General features: G+C 35.0%; 1 pseudogene; it reads left to right on the plus strand.

The window, feature by feature from the left end:
* The first annotated feature begins 7,277 nt into the window (after positions 1–7,277).
* LOC149492046 (cytochrome P450 81Q32-like) lies at positions 7,278–11,146 on the plus strand (annotated as a pseudogene).
* The last annotated feature ends 12,757 nt before the right edge of the window (positions 11,147–23,903 follow it).

Here is a 23,903-nt window from a genome sequence, read left to right on the forward strand (position 1 = left end):
TATTCGTCTTCTGAGGAACCCATGATGATTTGATCTTCTTCCTCTTCATCATCTGATGGTCCTATTTCAACATAAGATCGGCTTTCATCATCCAATCTATCTGTTAAATCTTCAACAACTTGCATCGGTTGCGTTTCAACCCTAACTTCTTGAAATGCCTGATACTGCGAGTGAAGAAGATTGTTTCGTTTCAAGTGCATGAACAACTGATCTAGCCTTGATTTTGCACACTGCCATCCAATCGCATCTATCTCGTTTAAACGATGGATATGGGACATAGTACACCTGTGCAGCTTGCATTGCCAAAACAAAAGGTTCATACTTTGTATATCTTCTTCTTTGATTAATATCAACCAGATTATACTTAGGATGAACCTTCGTGCCAATGTTTGGCGTAGGATCAAACCATTCACATTTGAATAAGATTGTGCACTTCATTGGTAGGCCTGGATATTCTAACTCCAAAACCTCAACCAATTTCCCATAAAAATCGTTTGACACGTCACTGTAGTTTGATCCCTTTATGCACACACCGCTGTTCATTGTCTTTCTGCTTCTCCCATAACCCTCATGTGAAACTTGTAACCGTTTACAAAGTAGCCAGAGTAGGCATTAGCAACCGGTAATGGCCCCTTTGCCAGATCCGTAATAAATCTGTTACGAATATCGCTTTCCGAGCTTCGAGCCTATGGGAAATAGTAATGACATGAGTCAAATTTAATAAATGTACATTCCGTGTGTGTACATTGAAAGTAACTTACATAATATTTGAACCATTCTGCAAATTCCGTGTCCAGCTTTGCATCAACTGCAGTATCAGTCAAATTGAGATTTTGAAGCCGCAGAAGATTGATATATTTCCTATTTATCAACGAACCATATTAGCATAAGTACGATTTAACAACGGCCCACGTCAAGTTTGAATGTTTACATTATTTATACTTACTGTACATATGGTGTGATCTCTTCGCAATTCAATAAAATATAGGTTTGAGCCGCTTGTATCTCTGCATCAGTCAATCGTCTTTTTTTTATTTACCAATCGTACGCCCAGGGTAGGTGAAAATTTTTAGATTTCCTTCAAACTCAGATTGAACGCGATCTCCTCCGTCATCGTTACGTGGCACTGTCCGATGCTTGGTGAAAACATGTTGGTCAAAGTAGTGTGAACAGAATGTGAAGCTTCTTCCACCAAATATGCATTGCAAATGGATCCCTCGACCTTTGCCTTATTGCGCACATTCTTTTTAATTTTCTGTAGGTGTCTGTGATTGTACAATGCCAATATGTAAGTATAAGTCAAAAAAATGATGTAATCATTAGAATGAGATGTTAGTGAATCACCTCTCAAATGGATACATCCATCGATATTGTACCGGTCCTGCTAAACGACATTCATAGGGCAAATGAACCGGCAGATGTTCCATAGAATCAAAGAAGCCGGGTGGAAAAATTCGCTCCAACTTGCACATCACTACTGGGATTTCTCGCGCTAATTGGTCCATATCATCGCATCGGATAATAGTCATCATCAATTCCTTGAAAAAGAGACTCAATTCTGTCATTGCTTCCCAAATTTTTCCTGGTAATAATTCCCGGAATGCCACAGGGATCAATCTTTGCATGAAAACATGGCAGTCATGGCTTTTCATGCCAAACAATCTGTACTTCCTCATGTCCAAATCTACCCATATTTGAACAGTAGCCATCTGGAAACCTTAATGATCGTAACCATTCGCACAATAATTGCCTTTGGGGTTTATCTAAACAATAACATGCCTTCGAAAACTTAGCAGTAAGTACAGATTGCTCGAGTTCTGGTCGACGACAAATTTCCTTCATGTCTGCTCTCGCTTTTGCATTATCCTTGGTTTTCCCTTCAATGTTCATGACAGTGTTGAACAGAAGATGCTTCGCTTTTTCCACCCACTATTCCTGCCAATTCTTGTATATACCTCATCTGCACCTAACTTTGTAACTTTCATAAGCCCCAGATCTTCAATTTCTTGTAATATTTTGTGCTCCAGACTTCACAGGTGGAGGGGGTTCAACAATAGTCATGTTCTTTCTAAAGCATTGGCGATTTTTGCTCCAAGGGTGAGATTCTGGTAAGAATTTGCGATGACAATCAAACCAACATTGTTTACCTCCATTCTTTAGTGTAAATGCATTAGTGTTTTCCATGCAGTGAGGACAAGCCAATTTGCCAGCCGTACTCCACCCAGATAACATTCCAAAAGCTGAAAAATCACTGATGGTCCAAAGCAAAGCAGCTCGCATTATGAAATTCTGATTGGTCGAAACATCGAATGTTTCAACCCCATATTCCCATAAATAATTAAGTTCATCAATCAAAGGCTGCAGAAACACATCAATTTTCTGTTTTGGATTAGTAGGCCCAGGAACAATAACACACAAAAACATATATTCATCTTTCATACACATTGACGGTGGTAGATTATACGGTGTCACAATGACAGGCCATGATGAATATTGCTGTCCTGATTGGCCAAACGGCTGAAACCCATCAGTACAAAGCCCCAATCTCATGTTTCTCATATCAGCAGCAAACACAGGATGAATGTTATCAAAATGTTTCCACGCTTCAGAGTCTGACGGATGAGTCATTATACCATCCTCATATTCATGCAAAGCATGCCATGTCATGTGTTCAGCTGTCGCCTTAGATGCATATAACCTTTGAAGGTGAGGAATAAGAGGGAAATAATACATCTTCTTGAAAGCTTTCTCTTTTTGTTCTCTACCAGTCCCTTGACCCCGCCGTTGATATCTTGGAAGATTACAAAACTTGCATTCTCTGAATTCCGAGTCAACACCCAGAATATCATACAATTATTACGACAGCAATCAATCTTTTCTACCGGTAGTCTCAACCCCCGAACTAATTTTTTTGTCCGATAAAAATTATCAACCATTGAATGGCCTTCAGGCAACATTTCTTTTGCTAACTACACAAAATCATCGTAACACCTTTCTGAAAAATGGTGCTCCGCTTTCATGTGTAGTAATCGTGCAACAACAGACAGAACTGAATGATTCTTGCATCCAGGCCACAGTTCACTGTTAGCTGCACTTAGCATGTCAAACAATTGTTGTGCTGCTACGTTTGGCGATTCCTCCATATTATTCCATTCACATTGTACTCTACTCGCATCGATTACCATATCATTGCATTGATTACCATACAGAAATTGATAAGGCTGAACTTCTAAACTTACCGGAATGGAGTGGCCTGACCTACTGGCAACTCGAGCTTCACCATGATGTATCCATTCGTAATAATTTTCCACGAACCCATGTTTGCACAAATGAAGTTTCACTGTATCGATGTCTAAGAAGGCTCGATTTCGACACTTCTTGTGATTACATGGACACCTCAACTTATTACCATCCATAAAACTGGGATTACCAACTGCAAACTGTATAAACGCCTCCAATCCTTGCAGGAACTCTTGTCTTAATATCCCATTGACCTCGAACCTCCAGTACATCCAATCTCGATTATTTGCATTTTTTTTTACCTAATTAACAATGTGTTTATAAAGGGCCGTGTCATGTAATTGCATTAGTCTAAACCATCCTTAAAACATGCACCTAATGTAATGTTCAATTTACAACACTTATAAGTAACTAAGGTTATTTCTATAATAAGGGTAACTATATATAAATGTAAAATCACTAAGTTCATTTATTGAATACAAAGACTACTGTAATAAAGGTAAGTATACTATTCTACATATTGAATTTTTGGGAAAAAAATTCGGCAGCATTTCGGCACAACACAATCAAATTTCAAATACAAAAACAAATCAATAAACACTTCTATATCATACCAACATTCTCCAAAGGCAATATGGCCACTACTAGGCCTCCAATCCAAACTCATCATTCATTTAAGTCAAAACATATTTTAAGAAAATAACGACAATAATATAAAATAAAGAAAAACACAGCCAAAACTTCTCAAGAAAGAGTTGCCAATAATTAAGAACATGTAATAACCTAAACACACAAAAAATTATTTATATAATTCCAATTATTTCTTCAAAAAAAAAAATTGGAGCAATTAGTTTTTGTACTTGTATATTTTTGTTCAGTACTTTCACAGAGTTAGTTTTTATGCATCAACTACGTATACGCTGATCTTAAGATATTTTACCATAGTTTTTGTAGTTTGGAGCATATATTGAAAACTGAAAACTCTTAAGTACACATCGCATTTGCATATTTCTTTTATATTTCTTTGTTCGATTAACTTGAATAAAATGTAAATATTATATAATAAAAAGAAAATGCTTTCATTTTCAATCCCATAATATTTATAATCTGTATATTTGAAATGACACTTGCTTTGAAACTTTGAAACTTTCCGAAATGGTGCAGACTTTGAAATGGTCTACTAAAGTAGCTATCAAAGTTTGATTAAATTTTTTTAATAATTTATTTCAGTTCAATTTTAACTTTGATGAATTTGTGAAAGGTATTTTATAAGTTATTAAAAATTAGATCACTTATTAGATTTGAGAAATTTTGATGGAGTAAAATGGGTTTATTTTTTTATACATTCAACAATTTTTTTTAGTAAATAAATGTTTGAAATAAGAAAAACTACTAAATGTTAATTTCACATTTTTCATTAAAAGTCCTAACAAAAAATATATATAATAATCAACCACAATATATTTAGAACCTTTAAAATATTGTTTTTCTCTCCTAATAACAACTGTAAAAATCATTCTACTATATATTTACAATAGTTTTATATGTATTGATTACTAGATTTTATATTAATAAAATAGAACTTTAAAGCAAAAAGAAAATGCAATTTTTAATGAATAAAATGTTTTTTTTAGAAAAGATAAATAAAAATAGAGATGAATAAGCAAAAAAATTTGGCGTTCTCACTAATCACATTCAATTTTGTTGCTAAATTTCATTATCATCCATCGGTAAAATTGCAAAAATTAATGTAATTTGAAAATTAAAATTTTTATCGCTCGATATCACTCGAATGTATCTCCAAATGTCGTTCTTCCTAATATTAATGGCGCGTTCTATTTTATTCGATTCATTTAGTCAAATTTGTATGATAAAATGATATTTATCTATTTGCTTGGATATTAAGGGTTATTAATTTTATATATAGCAACATATTTTTAAATTTTTTTTTCATTTTTTAAATAAAATATGTAACAATATATAATTACGGCGGGGGGGTGACTGGAACGCGCGTAGGTGTAATGGAGGGAAGGGGCATAGAGAGATGAGAGAGAGAGAGGGGAAAGGAAAAGAAAAAAAGAACAACACAACAGGAACAAGAAGACGAAGAAGAAGAAGAACAAGGACAGGCACAAGAAGAAGAAGAAGAACAACAACAACAAGAACAAGAAGACCAATAGAAGAAGAACAACAACAAGAACAAGAACAAGAAGACGAAGAAGAAGAAGAAGAACAAGCACAAGAAGAAGAAGAAGAACAGGAAGAAGAAGAGGAAGAACAACAACAAGAAGACGAAGAAGAAGAAGACGAAGCAGAAGAAGAACAACAACAAGAACAATAACAAGAATGAATAAGAAGAATAATGAATAAGAAGAAGAAGAACAAGCACAAGAAGTAAGAAGAAGAACAGGAAGAAGAAGATGAAGAACAACAACAACAACAACAAGAATGAATTAAGAATAATAATAGTAATAACAACAACAATAACAATAACAATGAATACTAATAATAATAATAATAATAATAACAATCACAATAATATAATAATAAGAACATTAAATAATATTAATAACAACAACAATAATACTAATACGAATAATAATAATAATAAGAAGTAATAATAATAATAATAATAATAATAATAAGAACAGTAGTAATAAGTAAGAATAATAACAATAATAAGAATAATAATAATAATAATAACAATCACAATAATATAATAATAAGAATAATAATAATAATAATAATAATAATAATATAGTAATAATAACAACAACAACAACAACAACAACAACAACAACAACAATAATAATAATAATAATAATAATAATAATAATAATAATAATAATAATAATAATAATAATAATAATAATAATAATAATAATAACAGCACCCTAAAAAATTCTAATCGCAACTCTATATACAAATCAACCATAACTTACTACAATAAAACAAATAAAATCGAAAAAAAAAATTGGAAAAATTAATCGCCAAATAAAACTAACCTCAGATTGTTTCGAAACAGGCTGACAGGAGTGCAAAGCGAGCGGGGCTGGCGGCATCAGGCGGGCTGGAATGGTGTCAGGAGGGGCCGGAGCGGCGCTGCGGACGGAGGAGAGGAGAGGAGAAGGAGAAGAGAGAAAGAAGAAGAAAGAAAAAGAGAGGGCCCGATGCTTAAAGCCCTAATTTTTGCGACCGACACATCGGTCGCAATTTTTAATGAGCCGACGTCGTTTGACTAGGCTCAAAATTTGCGACCGATTTGCGACTAAATATATCGGTTGCAAAAAATCAGTCGCAATGTAGTCTCCAATCGGTCTCAGAACTTTGCCCCATTTTTGACGCGCGAAATTTTGCGACAGAAGAACACTTAGTCGCACATCGGTCGCAAATCTATAGTACACAGGTCGCAAATCATTAACCATTCTCGCGGGAATTTTCAGCGCCAAAATTTGCGACCAATGGCTTATAAGTCGCAAAGCGGTCGCAATTTTGCAACCGAATTAAATCGGTCGCAAAAATCGGTCGCAATTGTGCATTTTTTTTGTAGTGTATAAAATTAAAATGATAAAGTTAAGGGATAAATTTATATATTCAGTGGAAAGTACTTATTCATTTAACTCAGAAATTTCATTAACATAGACCTAGTAACACAGCCACTCCCAAATACATATTTTAATTAATACCTTTTCTGGTTTTTCAATTTAAAAAAATTGAAAAATAGTTATGCTCTCTCCTGCTCATTAAATAATTCACCTTTAACTTATTAATTTTCAAATTGTCTTCCAAAAGTTTGAAGAGCAAAGTTGGACGAAAAACATTTTCTTGAAAAAAAAAACGAACAACCTTGAATAGTTCAACTGAAAAAACAAAAATTGGGTCCACTACTATAGTCCCTTCCTTTCAACATCATGCGTATACTACAAAAATCCAAAGATTTTGTCAATACATCCATTTGTGTACAACTTCATGTCAGCACTGTGTGTATATATACATATGAACTAAGAAGCAGCACTAATAGATACACAGCAACAAGCATGGAAGACAAATATTTCTATTTGGTGATCTTTGTCCTTCCTTTCCTCTATCTTGCCTTAAGAACAACAAAAAACAGAAAAGAAAGGTACCGCCAAGCCCATTTTCTCTTCCAATTATAGGCCATCTGCACCTCATAAAGCTTCCCATGCATCAAACACTTCATAATCTTTCCCAAAAATATGGTCCAATCATCTCTCTCCGATTTGGTTCCCAGAAAGTAATGGTTATATCATCACCATCAGCTGTTGAAGAATGCCTCGCTAAAAGCGACATCGTTTTTGCAAATCGTCCCCCGTTTACTCTATCCAAGTACGTAAGTACGACAACTCTACTCTCTCAACATCCTTTTATGGACACCATTGGCGCAACCTTCGCCGCATAGGCATGCTTGAAGTTTTCTCCTCGAATCGCCTGAATGCGTTCTCGGGCATTCGACGAGAAGAAATCAAGATTTTCCTAAAGAAACTGTATGATATCTCAAGTAATGGTTTTGCTAAGGTAGAGTTGAAACCACTGTTGATGGAGCTAACGTTTAATATGATTATACGAATGATAGCCGGAAAACGGTATTATAGTGAGGAGACGACAGGAAAGGAGAAAGAAGAGGCAAAACAATTTAAAGAAACGATAGAAGAGACTTTTGAATATGCAGGAGCCTCATATTTGGGAGATTTCTTGCCTATTTTGCAGTGGATTGATTATGGGGGATTTTTGAAAAGAGCGGAAAGACTTGGTAAAAGAACTGATAGGCTATGGCAAAGTTTTATCGATGAACATAGAAAGAAAGAAATAAAGAACACCATGATAGCCATCTGCTTTCTTTGCAAGAATCAGAACCAGAATATTATACAGATGAAGTTATTAAGGGTCTTATTCTGGTGAGTGATTTTAACTAATATTTCTATATATATTTTTTTTTTCTGCATCCATGTTTTCTTGCTTTAGTTTTATGTGAAGCCATTCTCATTAGTTTTTGCATTGAAGACTTGTTCCATTCGCATGCTTAGTGTTTTTATTAGTAGAATTTTAATTGCTTAGACTATGTCCATGGGTGCATTCATTGAGCAAATCAATGAAAAATAAGTTGAGGGTTTCATTACAAAACATGGAATTTACTTGCACAAAACCGAGTCCATGACTTGATCTATGAACTGAACTAATAAAATAGAATTTTTGTTGAAATGATAGAATTTTTTACCACATATTGCAAAAAAATATAAAGAATGAACAATTTTTAAAAATTTTCTATTTAATTGGTTTTGGTTTAGGCAGTATTTTCCATGAAATATTTTTTTTTATCAGCAAAGTAATTAATTTTATTATTAATAACGAGGAAAAACTTAACAAATCCAAGCAATCTAACCCAAGCCATCAAATTTACCCTATACACCCAAGTCTTCACTTGGAAATGTCATGTGAAAAAATCTAGTATAACTTCATGATATATGAAAAAAAACCTCATTAAAAGACCTGTTATCACTTTTCGCGAGCCGTGAAATTAAAAATAGAACATAATCATAATTAAAACGAAAGAGAACCTATAACCAAGTTATAAAAGGATTTAATGCCTAAACTCCTTTTTTTGCCAAGCAATCTGCAAAAGAGTTTCTCTCTTTTATGTGTCTGAAGCTAACATGAACCATAGAAGAAATGCGAGAATCTAGCTTATTAAAGTGTTCCCACCACCTCCAAGGGCGTTTTTCTTTGTTTAGCACCCAAGATAAGGGAGTCTTTGAATCTGATTCAATCACCAAAGGTAAGAGTTTAAAAACATAATTTATGAAACATTACCTCTTAACATTTACCTAAACACGCTAAAACACGTTACAGTACTACAACAATTAATAACTACTAAAATAAATAATCAAAATATAATTTAATTTTTTTAATATAAACTGTATTTCTTAGAATATAGATAAAAAAATATATAGAAAAACAAAACAATTATAGCATAATTGAAATCCTAAATAATAAAGAATTAACTAAACCAGCATATACATACAAAAGGAGCACGCCAATGTCCGTACTCACATATATAATAAAAATGATTGATGCAAGTTGTTGAAATTTATTAGTAAAATATCCTAATTAGAATAAGTTAAGCACAATAAACAAATATAAGGTTGAGTCACACTCACATTACTCATACATAATTTGATCAAAGTTTGAATTTTTTTTTCTTTTTATATAGATTTATTAGCCACCCCATGGCGGCTTATGTAGTTTCATATACTACAATCGAAACAATGACGTACATGCTAACTATCAACCCCAATTACTGGGAATTAAATATTGCTAATTCAAAACAATAATTTATGTACTTTGGTGGTTAATATTTTGGTCAAATACACTTAGGTTGAATTCAATACTCAAAAATCACTACATGTATATAAAATCAAATTCGAGTTGTAATTGATTTGATCAAATCAAAACTGGTTTATAGTTCAATCAACTGGTTGAATCAATCGATTTGATTTGAGTTGAAAAACTATTCTCATATTACATGGAGGGGAAAAAAATACTGGGATAAAGTGAAGGGATAGTTTGGTCATAAAAATTAGTTGTTTAATTTTGTGTAATTCATTTAGAAATTCTACCTATTTAATTATTAGCTTTTAATTTAGTTATAATCAAATTTACAAAATTCTTTAGAATTTGAAATATTCAGTTTTTTCAAATATAAAAATATAAATTTTTCAAATGAATTCCAGAAAGACTTTAACATGAAGCGTATAAAATTTAACGAAATGCATTTATTACAAACAAACAATGCATTTATTACAAACAAACAATGGAATGTTTTTAAGTAAATTTGACCTTACTAGGGGGTTTAAATTCAAAATTCTCACTTCTAAAGATAAATTGAGTACCACTTAGCTAAAACTCATCGTTTAATATGTATGTAACATTTAAAGAATATGCACATTTTTTTACTGTTTATTGAGATATCTATTGAATTGAAATAATATTATGGGCTACATAAGAGGATTAACCCTTCTGTTAGCTTATCAAATTGGTGAAAATTGTCATAAATGTAAATCTAGAACCTAAAACTTCTCACATTTATAAGAAAACTAATTAGACCACACTTAATTAGTTAGTAGCTATATTATATAACAGAGTTATTGAAATTTCAATCGTAGGATATTGTATTTGGTGGGACTGAATCAACAGCCATTACAATAGAATGGGCAATGTCAAATTTACTTAATGACCCTGAAGTTCTGGAGAAGGCAAAGAAAGAGTTGGACACAAAGATCGATGATAAAGAAAGCTTGATGGATGAAACTGTTGTTTCTAATCACCATATCTTCAAAGTATTATAACAGAAACCCTAAGATTGCATCCACCAGGTCCACTCCTTATTCCACATTTATCATCTCAAGAGTGTAATGTTGGAGGGTACAGTGTTGAACCCAATACAATGCTGCTTGTTAATGCTTGGGCTGTACATAGAGACCCTAAGTTATGGGATGACGCAGCTAAATTTAAGCCTGAGAGATTTGAGAGTGGAACTAATCAAGGTATTGAAGCCAACAAGTTGTTGCCTTTTGGGTTAGGAAGGAGGTCATGTCCTGGGATTGGTTTAGCCAACCGGGTTGTAGGGTTTGGTTTAGGGTCTTTGATTCAGTGCTTTGAATGGAGAAGGGTAAGTGATCTGGAAATTGATATGTCTGAAGGGATTGGACTCACCATGCCCAAAGCTCAGCCATTAGTGGCCATGTGCAAGGCACGTGATATCATGACGAAAGCCCTATCTTCTTCTCCATGAAGCTTGACTTACTTCTTGGAATGGGTGATATAAAGCAAGTTCTTGTGTGTTAATTTGTAATAATGACTTTTATATTATGAATGTTAAGATGTATGAGTTCGGTTCTCGCATTCTTCCTATTCAGTTCTTGTTCTCTGTCTTTCTATTTTGTTCTTATTTACACTCATCCTCTTTATAAGGTTAATTAAAAAATATATTTAGCTCTCTTTGCATGGTTTGATCAAATCCGAAGGTTCGCTGGATTACTATCTTCTTTGTCACTTTGTGCACTGTCTGGCTTAGAAGAAATAGATTGGTGTTCAACTTAGAAAGGTTGGATTGTGAATCTGTGGCGGAAATAATTAAACTGAGGAGCTTCGATATCCTTACAACTAATCACCCTTATTTACCATATTCAATTAGCGATTGGTTTTCACAACCAATGTTAGTTAGCACTTATGTTCATAACAGTTTGAACTCTTTCTCTTTTCCAAGATCTTTTGTATGTTGGGAAATCCAATAGATGGGATATTAAAGTTTAATATAGATCGATGGTGCCGCTAGAGGAAAACTAGGTCTAACTGGAATTGGTAGAATGGTAAGAAATTCCAAAGTCGTGGTGCTATACATTTTCTATCAATATGTGGGAGTGGTAGTTTTAAATGAAGCATAAATTCTTGCAATTTTTAGAGTTGTGAAATTTTTTCGGGTTCAAATCTTGAAATTCTCCTGTAATCTTTGAGTTTGATTCTAAGAATGCCATTAATTGGGTTGATAACAAAGAAACATGGTTTTGGAAATGGTGGGAGCTCTTTAATAAAATGAAAGTTCAGCTCCATATAGTGTAGGAGTCAAAGATCGGAGTCATTGGAGTCAATTTCATTTAAAGAAATTACCGTTGCTATTGATGAATTTTCATATTTTGAAAAGTTGAAATCAATAATATTAAAGCTATACTTTAAAAAAAATAATTATTGATTTACCTATTAACTTTCCAATCTATAAGAGCAAGAGTTCTTTTCTTTATTAAAGACACATCTTCTTTCAGTCCGGTTCCTCTCTCTCTTTTTTTTTATTTTTTGGCTTTAAAGCTTTTCTTTTTTATTCATTAGCAATATCAACAGCTTGAAAATAAGTTTGTCTACTAATAGGGGATAGCCTTCCCTGAGAAGTAAAAATAGTTTATGGATAAATTATCAAATTATCAAATTTAATAGGGCTAAAATTGCTAATACCTATATATATATGAGAAAAACAATTGTGAACCCACTACTTTGTCTGTGGCGCGGCCACTGGCTCCATTCTTTATTTCTAGTGGGTTTTACTTTCGAGGGAAAGACTATTTTCACGGATGGGCCTCCTAAGAAAGGTGTAGATGCATTAATCCCTTTTTTTGCATGGACTCGAGAAATATGCATCTACCTTTATTGAAAGTTTGAAGGTACAATTGTGTTTGCATATCTTTGCTTTGTTCTATAAGACATCAGTTTTCTATTTATGCGAATCTCATTACAGATTCCAGCCTATCTGGGAGGAGGCTAGATAGTTTATTTTCAAAGTATACAGCTACAATTTCCTCAACATCTATTTCTTGAAATCTTCTTTAAGTTCAAAAAAATCTGCTACCAGAACCATCTTGAAAGAAAAGAGCAAGTTCAATTAGCCTCTTACCTGTACTATCGATTAAATGCTTTGAAGTAGTCCCAATATCAGTTCTTTTCAGGAGTTCAAGAGCCCATTCACTTTGAGAACCTAAAGCTTCCATCAAGATGATCCATTGCATTCCATTTCTGATTTCAAGATCAACTATATGTATTTTTTTTAACCTGCACGTGCTCTAGAATAGCCTGAATTACTGAAAAAATGGGCAATTCGACAGAAGGGAATTGCTTGGTGATATGCAATGGCGGGTGAGCTTAGGGTTGTTATTGCTTCATGCATATCTAACGACCTGCTTTTTCACCACGATTCCTAATTGTGCATCTATTCTCTCTTGAAGAGCTTCAGGGAAGTAATAAACGACTCGTTGAACTGGATTTAACGGAAAAAGGCCATGAATGTTTTTAGCAATCTCCCCCCACTGTAAAACTGTTGATTGCCCACTTTTCTCAGCAGAAGCCAGGAGGCATTGCACGAGTTCTATGTCTCTGATTGCTTCATCAGAGAAGCCCAAGGAAATATGAGAAGGATTTTTAAGCATTGTGAACAACATCTATTGCCTGGGAAGAGGACTTGAGAAACCTTGCTCCTGCAATTCTAAGAATTTCTTCTGTTGACAATTCCTGGCATACCGCCTTATTTACACGGTATATCTTTTTCTTCGATCTTCAATCTTTTAAACCCCTTATTGTATTGTCTTAATAGTTCAAATGGAAATGCAGTTCCTTTCTTTGACTGTTCGAGTTGTCTCCATATGTTTTCTTGATAGATTCTGTTATCAGAGCAAAGGGAATCAGGATCAGAACCTACAGATTCTTCCAGTTCTTCAGATTCAGAAAAAGGACTTTCTACTCTTTTGTTTGCTGCTTCCTCACTCTAAGGATAAATAAATAAATAAAGATATAAACATTTGGAGAAAATTTCCAGTAACCATAAAAAGTTACTTAAAATTTATAAGGAATTAAGAAACCATTTCAGTTAACAAAGCGCAGATAAAAGCAGCGTACATCGATTTAACTATAAAATTCATTTGAAAATGATAAAAATTTAACTTAATTATATTAAATTCTTGAAAGAACTACCAATATAGAATAGAATAAAAATGCAAGACCAACATGCTTCGTTTTGTATTGAAAAGCTACGACTCACCAGTTCTTATAAAATCTAATTGATTGAAATTCCATCTAGTAATTATAAATTTCTATCTTTGAGTGAACATTCAATCAACAAAAAGAAGATAGTATTTAAAGAGCAACAACTATGATTAGCATTCCTTTCACATCAAATATAATTGTAAACACGAAATTCCAACAAAATCAAATACAAATTGATAGTATTGATTTTTATAGTATTTTTATTGCAATTTTGATTGAAATTTCTATTACTTTTAATTATTTAAATTAGTTTTTACGTAATATTGATATGTTTTTATTCAAAAGCTTCCTTTAATCACAACTCACTTGATGGAAAGAAAATTGTAGGATTTTGCAAAGAAAGAACAAAATAAGCAAAGTAAGACTGGCACGCCACAGCCCGTGTCGCGAAGCACGGCCGTGTCTGGCACAAGGCAAGACAAACCAAGAGACAGAGAGATGCACGCCTCAAGCCGGTGCCGAGGAACACGCCCGTGCTACCCTCACATCGCGAGCGCGAACCTACAACTGGGCGAGCGCGAGAAGTGCAAACGAGAGGCAGAGAGTTAGGACGCGCAACTCGCGAGCGCGAGCCTCACATGCGCGAGGCCGACCCTCACACCTAGCGAGCGCGAACCTACATACGCAAGCGCGAGAAGCGCAAACCCCGTGCGCGCTGCACTTGACTTCAGAGAGGTGCACGCCCCAGGCCGTGCAACTCGACACGCCCGTTGCGCGCCTGCACCAGACTTCCAGGAAACTGCACGGTAGACAGCACGCCCGTGCGCGCTAGCTTTGCCAGGCCATGCTGCGGAACCGGCCCGTGCCAAAGCCTCTAATCCCCCCCAAGACGGCATGCCCAGGCCGTGCCAGGCAACAGCCCGGCAGACAAGAATTCTATATTTTGAGTCAAAGTTCCAACTAATTTCTACCATTTTCACAAGATGCCTTGGATGCTTTTCTTCACATGCCAGTCAAAGGTTCACCATGTGCATTTGAGGACACCATAATTGAGAGCAATTCATGGCTTAATTTACAAACTATTCCACCTCACAAAAGTTGGACTTCACTCATAAAAGAACAAGGCTTGTTCCCCCAAGTAGGCTATATAAGGAAGCAAAGAAGCCACTCAAAGGGCATCATATATCCTATACTCTACATCTATTCTTCTCTCTCTCATTTTTAGTTTTTAGATAGTTTATTTTCTTTTGAAGCTAAGTATTTAAGAGTTGTGCAAGGTTTCAAGGAAGCCATTCAAGCAATTGATAAACTAGTTCTTATCTCTAACTCTTAATCTTGTTTATTTCTTTCATTATCTTTATTGATTATGGAATATTTATCAAGTATTGTTGAGTTTTATTTAAGTACTATGTGTAACTAAATTCTTATACTAGGGGTTTGATGTAGCTTAATCTCTTTTCCAATTTATGCAATTAGATTTATTTTTCCTTATTCAAGTTATGATTTATTAATGAACTTAATGCTTCTAGGCAGAATTTTCCCCTAGATTGATTTATTTCAATTATCACTATCGGAAGAAGGATATTTTTTATGAAAAGGTTAATAAAACACATGAGAATAATAACTTGATGCGGAAGCTATACGGTTTGACTCATGGGGGGTTTTCATAAGTTAATGACCTTAGGTTATGAATTCACAGGACAAACCATAAAACTTAATGATTTAATTCATGTTTGATTGCGCTATTGGAAGATAGGTAATTAGACCGGGTTAAAATAGCTAACAATACATCGGGAGAGCTTGTTAGTGATTTTTGGGTTGTTTCCCCTACTTGAATAATTAAATTGATTAATGAACTAATTAAATAAATTGGATAGAGTTAGGTGAAATCAAAACCTCTAGTAGCTTTACTTCCTTGATTTCTTTTAATCAATAATTGCTTGCTTAACTTCTTTTATTTTACTTGTTGAATTTAATTTCTATAAACAATTTCATCATTTATCGTTTAAATAATAACAAAATAACATAATTTTGGTACTTGGTATACAATCCCTGTGGATACGATACTCTTACTCATCATATATTACTTGTAGCGATTTCGTACACTTGCAAAATAAGCTGTCACAAATCCATAAAATTCAAAACACAGTCTCACTTGTACACCAAAAAGAACAAAAAGAAAAAAGAAAAACCTTAAACAATTGAAAGAATCGAAAATCTTAATTGAAAAATGAAATTTGAAGGGAACTGTTACTACGACACTCCCCCACAGTAGTATCCAAAGTGTTTCACGTTTACCAGGGACCACAAATTATATGTGGTCTTCCAAAAAAAAAATGAGGCAAGGAATAAAAGAAAAAGAAAAAACTCTAAAATAGGAACAAAAAGATCATAGTGTGTATAAAATATACCAATTGATTTCAAGAACACCTTGAATCAGTTGTTCTAAGGCAAGCCGCAAAAAACTGATATTGAGCAACTGTAGTCTTATGTACACAACCACCCTCTCTCCTCCCCTATAGATTCTAAAACAGAATTTTGAACAACCAAATTATCAAATAGTAAGATGGGCTTTGCAGAATCTCACCCACCAAAAATTCAGTGTATGAATTGTCTATCATCAGTCAGGCCACTATTAATATCTGTAGCCTGAAGATCCTGGTGGTGCAGGTGGCAATCGATTAGGAGTACGACGGCTGCCCGAGTTTGAACCATTGGTTAAATCGCCATTCTGTGCAGAATCATTGTGATGCCGACTGCGGCCATTAGATGTAGACCTGGACGAACCATAGTCCACAGAACCATTTGCAGCTGCATCAAATGCTGTTCTCCAGTCATCACCTGATGGACCATTTGACTTGGGGCTGCTTAATTCGCAAGTGTACGAATCGCTACAAGTAATATAGAATGAGTAGAGTATCGTATCCACAGGGATTGTATACCAAGTACCAAAATTATGTTATCTCGTTATTATTTAGACGATAATTAAGAGAATTGTTTTATAAATGTTAAATTCAACAACTAAAAAATAAGAAGTTAAGCAAGCAATTATTGATTAAAGAAATCAAGGAAGTAAAAACTACTAGGGGCTTTGATTTCACTTAACTCTATCCAATTTATTTCATTAGTTCATTAATCAATTTAATTATTCAAGTAGGGGAAACAACCCAAAAATCACTAACAAGCTCTCCCGATGTATTGTTAGCTATTTTAACCCGGTCTAATTACCTATCTTCCAATAGCGCAATCAAACATGAATTAAATCATTAAGTTTTATGGTTTGTCCTGTGAATTCATAACCTAAGGTCATCAACTTATGAAAACCCCCCATGAGTCAAACCGTATAGCTTCCGCATCAAGTTATTATTCTCATGTGTTTTATTAACCTTTTCATATCAAAGATCCTTCTTCCGATAGTGATAATTGAAATAAATCAATCTAGGGGAAAATTCTGCCTAGAAGCATTAAGTTCATTAATAAATCATAACTTGAATAAGGAAAAAAAATCTAATTGCATAAATTGGAAAAGAGATTAAGCTACATCAAACCCCTAGTATAAGAGTTTAGTTACACATAGTACTTAAATAAAACTCAGCAATACTTGATAAACATTCCATAATCAATAAAGATAATGAAAGAAATAAACAAGATTAAGAGTTTAGAAATAAGAACTAGTGATGAATTGCTTGGATGGCTTCCTTGAAAACCTTGCACAACTCTTGAATACTTAACTTCAAAAGAAAATAAAACTATGTACAAGACTAAGAGAATGAGAGAAAAATGGAGAGGGAGTGTAATGTGTAATGTGATGGAATGGGGATTACGTGTGAGATGAACTCTACTCTTCTTTTTTCAAGACTTCTTTGAGATAGGATTCCACATGGTTTTATGATCAAAGTCTTCTTTGTTAGGTTGTAAAGCTCTCTTTTAGGTCTCCATTTTCTTCAATCATGACTTACCCATGTGCATAGGTTGGACCTTGGTTTGCATGTGAGGAAAGTTGTCCAAGATTAGCTCCATAAATTAGTGTAAGTTGGTTGGCAACTTTTGACTAAGTTTAGGATTCCTTGCTTGGCACGGGCGTGCACTGTACCACGGGCTGGGGCTGCACGCTTCTGGAAGTCTTATGCATCAACAGCACGGGCGTGCTGATTAGCACGGTCACTGTAGCTCTAGCACAGGCGTGTTGCGTTGCACGGGCTGGGGCGTGCTCTTCTCTGCCTCTTGAGTTGCGCTTCTCGCGCTCGCGCATTTGCAAGTCGCGCTCGCGACTTGTGCTGGCAAACCTTCTGCCTCTCAAGGGTGCTTTCTCGCGCCCGCGCATATTAATATCGCGCTCGCGATTTCATCTCGCGTCTTCTGGTTCAATTGCTTCTGATACTCAGATCTGCTTGTCGCGCCCGCGCATTTTAAAGTCGCGCTCGCGACTTCAGCTCGCGTCCGTGCATATGGAAAGTGCGCTCGCGAGCTTTTCTTGCAAATCTTCTGACTCTCTTTTCTGATTGTCGCGCTCGCGCATTTGAAAGTCGCGCTCGCGACTTGGCCACTTTTCTTTGTTGAGACTTGCTTCGTAGCGCGACTTGGGCGTGCCACTTAGCACGGCTAGGGCGTGCTAGAGCTGAGTGTCTTGTTTTCTAAAGTTCTTTTCTGCACCAATTCCTACAATTTTCTCTTAGATCAAGCAGATTAAAGATTCAAGGAAGCTTTTGATCATAATTATGCTAAAAGTGATTAAAACCAAATTAAAGCAATAAAAACTTACTAAAATTCTAACAAATATTATAATAAAAACACTATAAAAATCAACACTATCAAAATTCCCCAAACTTAAACTATTGCTTGTCCTCAAGTAATAAAATTCTTTCTGAAAGTAGCATGGAATAATTATTTGCGAATTTAATCAATAACTGAATTAATCATAAGAATAAATTATATATATATCCTATGTAAGTTATTTTTTAGTAAAAATTGATATAACATATTCTTTTTATTAAACATGAGTAAAGGACATTTTGCTTACTTCTTATAGAATAGTGAGTATTAGGACAAATTTAGCCTACATGTAATATTTCTCATCTCAAGGTATTTTTAGGTAACCTACTTCTATTAAAGAAATTGGTTGCATTTTATGCTCCATACCACTTCTCATCTTTTTCTCCTTTTGTGGTTGCATTTTATGCTCCATACCACTTATATATTTATAAGAATATAAGTAATAAGTAGTTGCATTTTATGCTCCCTACTATTTTATTTTATTTTATTTTATTGTTTTTTTTTTAAAAAAAAATAAAACCTTCATCCTTTATTGATTTAAAACATACATGTAATATGGCTTTAGTGTCCTTTTTCTCTTTATTCAAGTTTTAGAAAAATGCTCTAAACAAATGGTTAAGTCCAAGAAGTATGTTAAAACCAATTTTTGGTTTAAAATAATTTACTTTGGAAAATATTATTAATTTATTCAAAAGTTTAACTAAGATATATCATAAATTCATACTAATAATTATTCCATACTTATTTTATTGAAATAAAATTTTATAATTTAGATAAAACGTCCACCCCCTACTTAATTGAGCACATTGTCCGCAATGAGCAATTCCCCAAACTTATTGTAGTGCAAATAATAAGAAGTTTAGAAGTGTACCATCGTTGGGGCAAAAGAATGCAATGGAGCGTGGTAGATCATCCAAGCTAGGAGGTGAGAAACAGAAAAATAATAATAATCTAAAGGAAAACAACACAAACCAAAAACAACACAAACCATTAAATCGAAAGGAAAAATGGGTCATCCCCCACAAGCACTTTTGTTTAACGTCGTTAAGTTCGACATTCTGAACCTGATTCGGTTTAATCAAGATGGATAATGGTTTTAACAGGGTCAAAATTTCCACCATGGTATACCTTTAGGCGATGAGCATTCACTTTGAAACATCGGTTGCCATCCATTATCTCGACTGCTCCATGTGAAAAAATTTCCTGAATTGTGAACGGACCAGACCATCTCGAGCGCAATTTGCCTGGAAAAAGACGGAGTCTAGAATTATATAGTAATACCTGTTGGCCTACCTTTAGATTCCGTTGAATGATACGCTTATCATGCCATCGTTTGGTGCGTTCTTTGTAAACTTTGGCATTTTCATAAGCGTGGAGCCTCATTTCATCCATCATATTCAATTGAAGTAACCTCTTTTGACCAGCTTCCTTAGTGTCAAAATTAAGAAATTTGATTGCCCAATATGCTTTATGCTCCAACTCGACAGGGAGGTGACAGGCCTTACCATATACCAGTCGATATGGTGACATGCCAATTGGCGTCTTGAATGCAGTTCTATAGGCCCAAAGAGCATCATCGAGCTTCTTGGACCAGTCCTTCCTTGATTGGCCAACAGTTGTTTCCAAAATCTTCTTGATTTCCCGATTCGTGACTTCTACTTGTCCGCTTGTTTGAGGGTGATATGGAGTACCTACACGATGTGTAACACCATATCTGGAAAGTAGTGAGTCAAGGTACTTGTTACAGAAATGCTTACCTCCGTCGGTGATTATTGCTCTTGGAGTACCATGCCGTGTGAAAATGTATTTCTTGATGAAGCTCATCACACTTTTGGCATCATTATTGGGAAGGGCAATAGCTTCTGCCCATTTTGATACATAATCCACCGCCACTAGGATATATTGGTTCGAGTATGATGAAGGAAATGGTCCCATGAAGTCTAGACCCCAAACGTCGAAAATTTCGACCTCAAGAATGCCATGCAAGGGCATCTCTTGTCTTCTTGAAATATTACCTAACCTCTGACATTGATCACAAAGACGAACATAGTTAAAAGCATCTTTAAACAGATTAGGCCAATACAAACCGCTTTCCAAAATACGTGCTGCAGTCTTGTTTGCTCCAAAATGCCCTCCACATTCCATTGAATGGCAGAATTTAAGGACACTCTCCATTTCACTTTCCGGTATACACCGCCAGGGGGTTTGAGCTTTTACCATTAGCAAAAGTTGCTCATGGGGGAAGTTCTCATTGATTTGTAGTTTGGTTGTATCCTCTTCCTCCAACTCTAATCTGGAAAGGTGGTCAGCCACAAGATTCTCGGTTCCCTTCTTGTCGCGAATTTCCAAATCAAATTCCTGCAATAAGAGAACCCAACGAATCAGTCTTGGTTTTGCATCTTTCTTTTCTATTAAATACTTGATGGCTGAATGATCTGTATAGACTATTGTTTTTGCTCCAATTAAATAGGCCCTGAATTTATCAAAAGCAAAAACAATAGCTAGCAATTCTTTTTCAGTAGTTGCGTAATTCAATTGTGCGTCATTCAAGGTGCACTAGCATAATAGATGACATGCAACTTCTTGTCCTTCCTTGCCCACAGCTCCAATAGCATGATCACTAGCATCACACATAAGTTCAAATGGAAGAGTCCAGTCTGGTGTAGTGATGATAGGTGCTGAAATTAACTCCTTTTTTAACCTGTTAAAAGCATCTAAACATTCTTTGTCAAAATTGAAAGGAACATCTTTAACTAACAATTACAAAGAGGTTTTGTGATTTTTGAGAAATCCTTGATAAACCTTCTGTAAACCCTGCATGACCAAGAAAACTTCTTATGCCTTTCACTGAGTTAGGAGGAGGCAGTTTTTCAATTACCTCGATTTTGGCTTTGTCTACTTCAATTCCTTGTTGAGAGATTTTATGCCCTAAGACAATTCCTTCACTAACCATGAAGTGACATTTTTCCCAATTCAACACAAGGTTAGTATCTTCACATCTTGCATTACTAAGATAATTATAAAGACATGCATCGAAAGAAGAACCAAATACAGAAAAATCATCCATAAATATCTCAATGGATTTCTCAACCATATCAGAAAATATGGACATCATGCATCTTGGAAGGTTGCAGGGCATTGCATAGTCCAAATGGCATTCTCCTATAGGCAAAGTGCCATAAGGACAAGTGAAAGTGTCTTTTCCTGATCTTCTGGAGCAATGGGTATTTGAAGTACCGGAATAACCGTCCAAGAAACAGTAGAAAGGATAACCTGCAAGTCTTTCAAGCATTTGATCAATAAAGGGTAAGGGAAAATGGTCTTTACGTGTTGCTTTGTTTAATTTTCTGTAATCAATGCACACACGCCAACCGTGACTGTTCTAGTGGGAATTAACTCATTGTTTCATTAAAGATGACAGTCATACCTCCTTCTTTGGCACCACTTGAATAGGACTTACCCAACTACTATCGGATATTGGATAGATAATACCGGCGTCCAGAAGTTTTATGATTTCAGTTTCACCACCTCCTTCATGTTTGGATTCAACGTCTTTGATGTTCGATTGAAGGTTTGTAGTTATCCTCCATCAGATTTTGTGCATGCAAATGCTCGGGCTTATTCCTTGTAGATCGAAATCGTCCATCCTATTGCCTTCTTGTGCTTCGAAGAACCTGCAACAATCCTTCCTCTTGATCAAGCGTTAAGTGAGAGGAAATAATAACAGGAAAAGATTTATTTTCACCTAGAAATGCATGCTTCAATGAGGAGGAAGTTGCTTCAGCTCTTGTTTCGGTTGTGCATTTTCTTTTTCTTTTTCTTCTATATTATTGTTTATTATATAGAGTTTTATCTACACATGTATCTACATCTATTCTAAAACAATCATCGCAATCCATAGGTAATTTACAAGATTTTAACATCGAAAAACCTCTTCTTGACCTACCCAATGTCAGTTTCCCATCGTGCACATCAATTAAGCTCTTGCAGTTGCAAGAAAAGGTCTTCCAAGGATCAATGATCCTTCTCTTCCTTCATCAATATCAAGGATGACAAAATCAACTGGAAAAATGAATTTCCCTACCTTGACTAACGTCTTCTACAATTCCTTTGGGTATTTGATCGATCGATCGGCTAATTGTAGAGACATCCTTGTTGGCTTGAGCTCCCCATACCTAGCATTTTAAAAACTTCATAAGACATTAATTTATGCTAGCTCCTAAGTCAGCTAAAGCCTTTTCAAAGTTTAAATTGCCATATTACAAGGGATAGAAAAACTCCCTGGATTGAGCTTTGGTGGCAATTTGTTTTGAATGATTGCGCTGCATTCTCAGTCAGTTTTACCACCTTGATCATCAATCTTTCTTCTTGCTCAAGATTTCTTTTAAGAATTTTGCATAACTGGCATTTGAGCAAGAGCTTCAGCAAAAGGGATGTTTATTTGAAGCTTCTTAAAGACGTCCAGGAATTTCATGAAGCTTTGATCATCTTTCGTCTTTTTTAATCTTTGTGGAATGGAATGGTGGAACATAAGGTTTTACCTCTTCCTTTCCACTAGATCGATGATAGGAGCCTTTTCTCCTCTACCTTCTCCTTTTCTTTCTCTTTTCTGGGTTTGTCTCCAATTCTCTTCCACTCCTCAAGGTGATGCTTGTACCTGTTCTTTAGGATTTTTTTCAGTGTTACTAGGTAACGTACCTTGAGGTCTAGCTGCCATCATGTTTGCAAATTGTCCCATTTGGATCTCCAGATTTCTTATCGCAGCTTGTTGGATTTTATTGTGTTCTCTTGTTTCGTTCATGAAATCCATGTGTGATTTTGAAAGGGCAGTGAGGAGATCATCATGAGATTTCTTTTCAGGGGCAAGAAACCTGGTGGTGCATTTAAAGTTGTTAGAATTACCATATGAAAGATTCGGATGATTTCTTAACCTGTTGTCATAAGGATTCGAATATGGGTAATTCCTTCTTTGTTCATCACATAGTTCACTTGCTCCAATTTTGGGTTTGCAGAATCTAACATGCATTCTCCAACTCCATGTGGTTCATTACATCTGTCACAAGTTTGCATGATAGAATTTACAGACTTAGTGGTTAGCAAATCTAACTTTCTTACCATGTTGTCAACCTTTGCATTGAGTGCAGTGATGGCATCAATCTCGTAAATCCCAGCAGTCTTTCTTCTTCCAGAGCTGCTTTGATAATGGCTATTGCTGGCCATTTCTTCTATTAAGTCATATGCCTCGTCGATCTCTTTTCTTTCAAAGATCCTCCTGCAGCTGCATCCAAAGTAATTTTATGTTAGGTGACAATGAATTATAGAAAGTTTGGACCTGCAACCATTTGGGC

Source organism: Jatropha curcas, unplaced genomic scaffold (genome assembly GCF_041381405.1).
Source record: "Jatropha curcas cultivar XTBG-Jc1 unplaced genomic scaffold, XTBG_Jcur_1.0 HiC_scaffold_139_pilon, whole genome shotgun sequence".
Lineage (NCBI taxonomy): Eukaryota > Viridiplantae > Streptophyta > Magnoliopsida > Malpighiales > Euphorbiaceae > Jatropha > Jatropha curcas.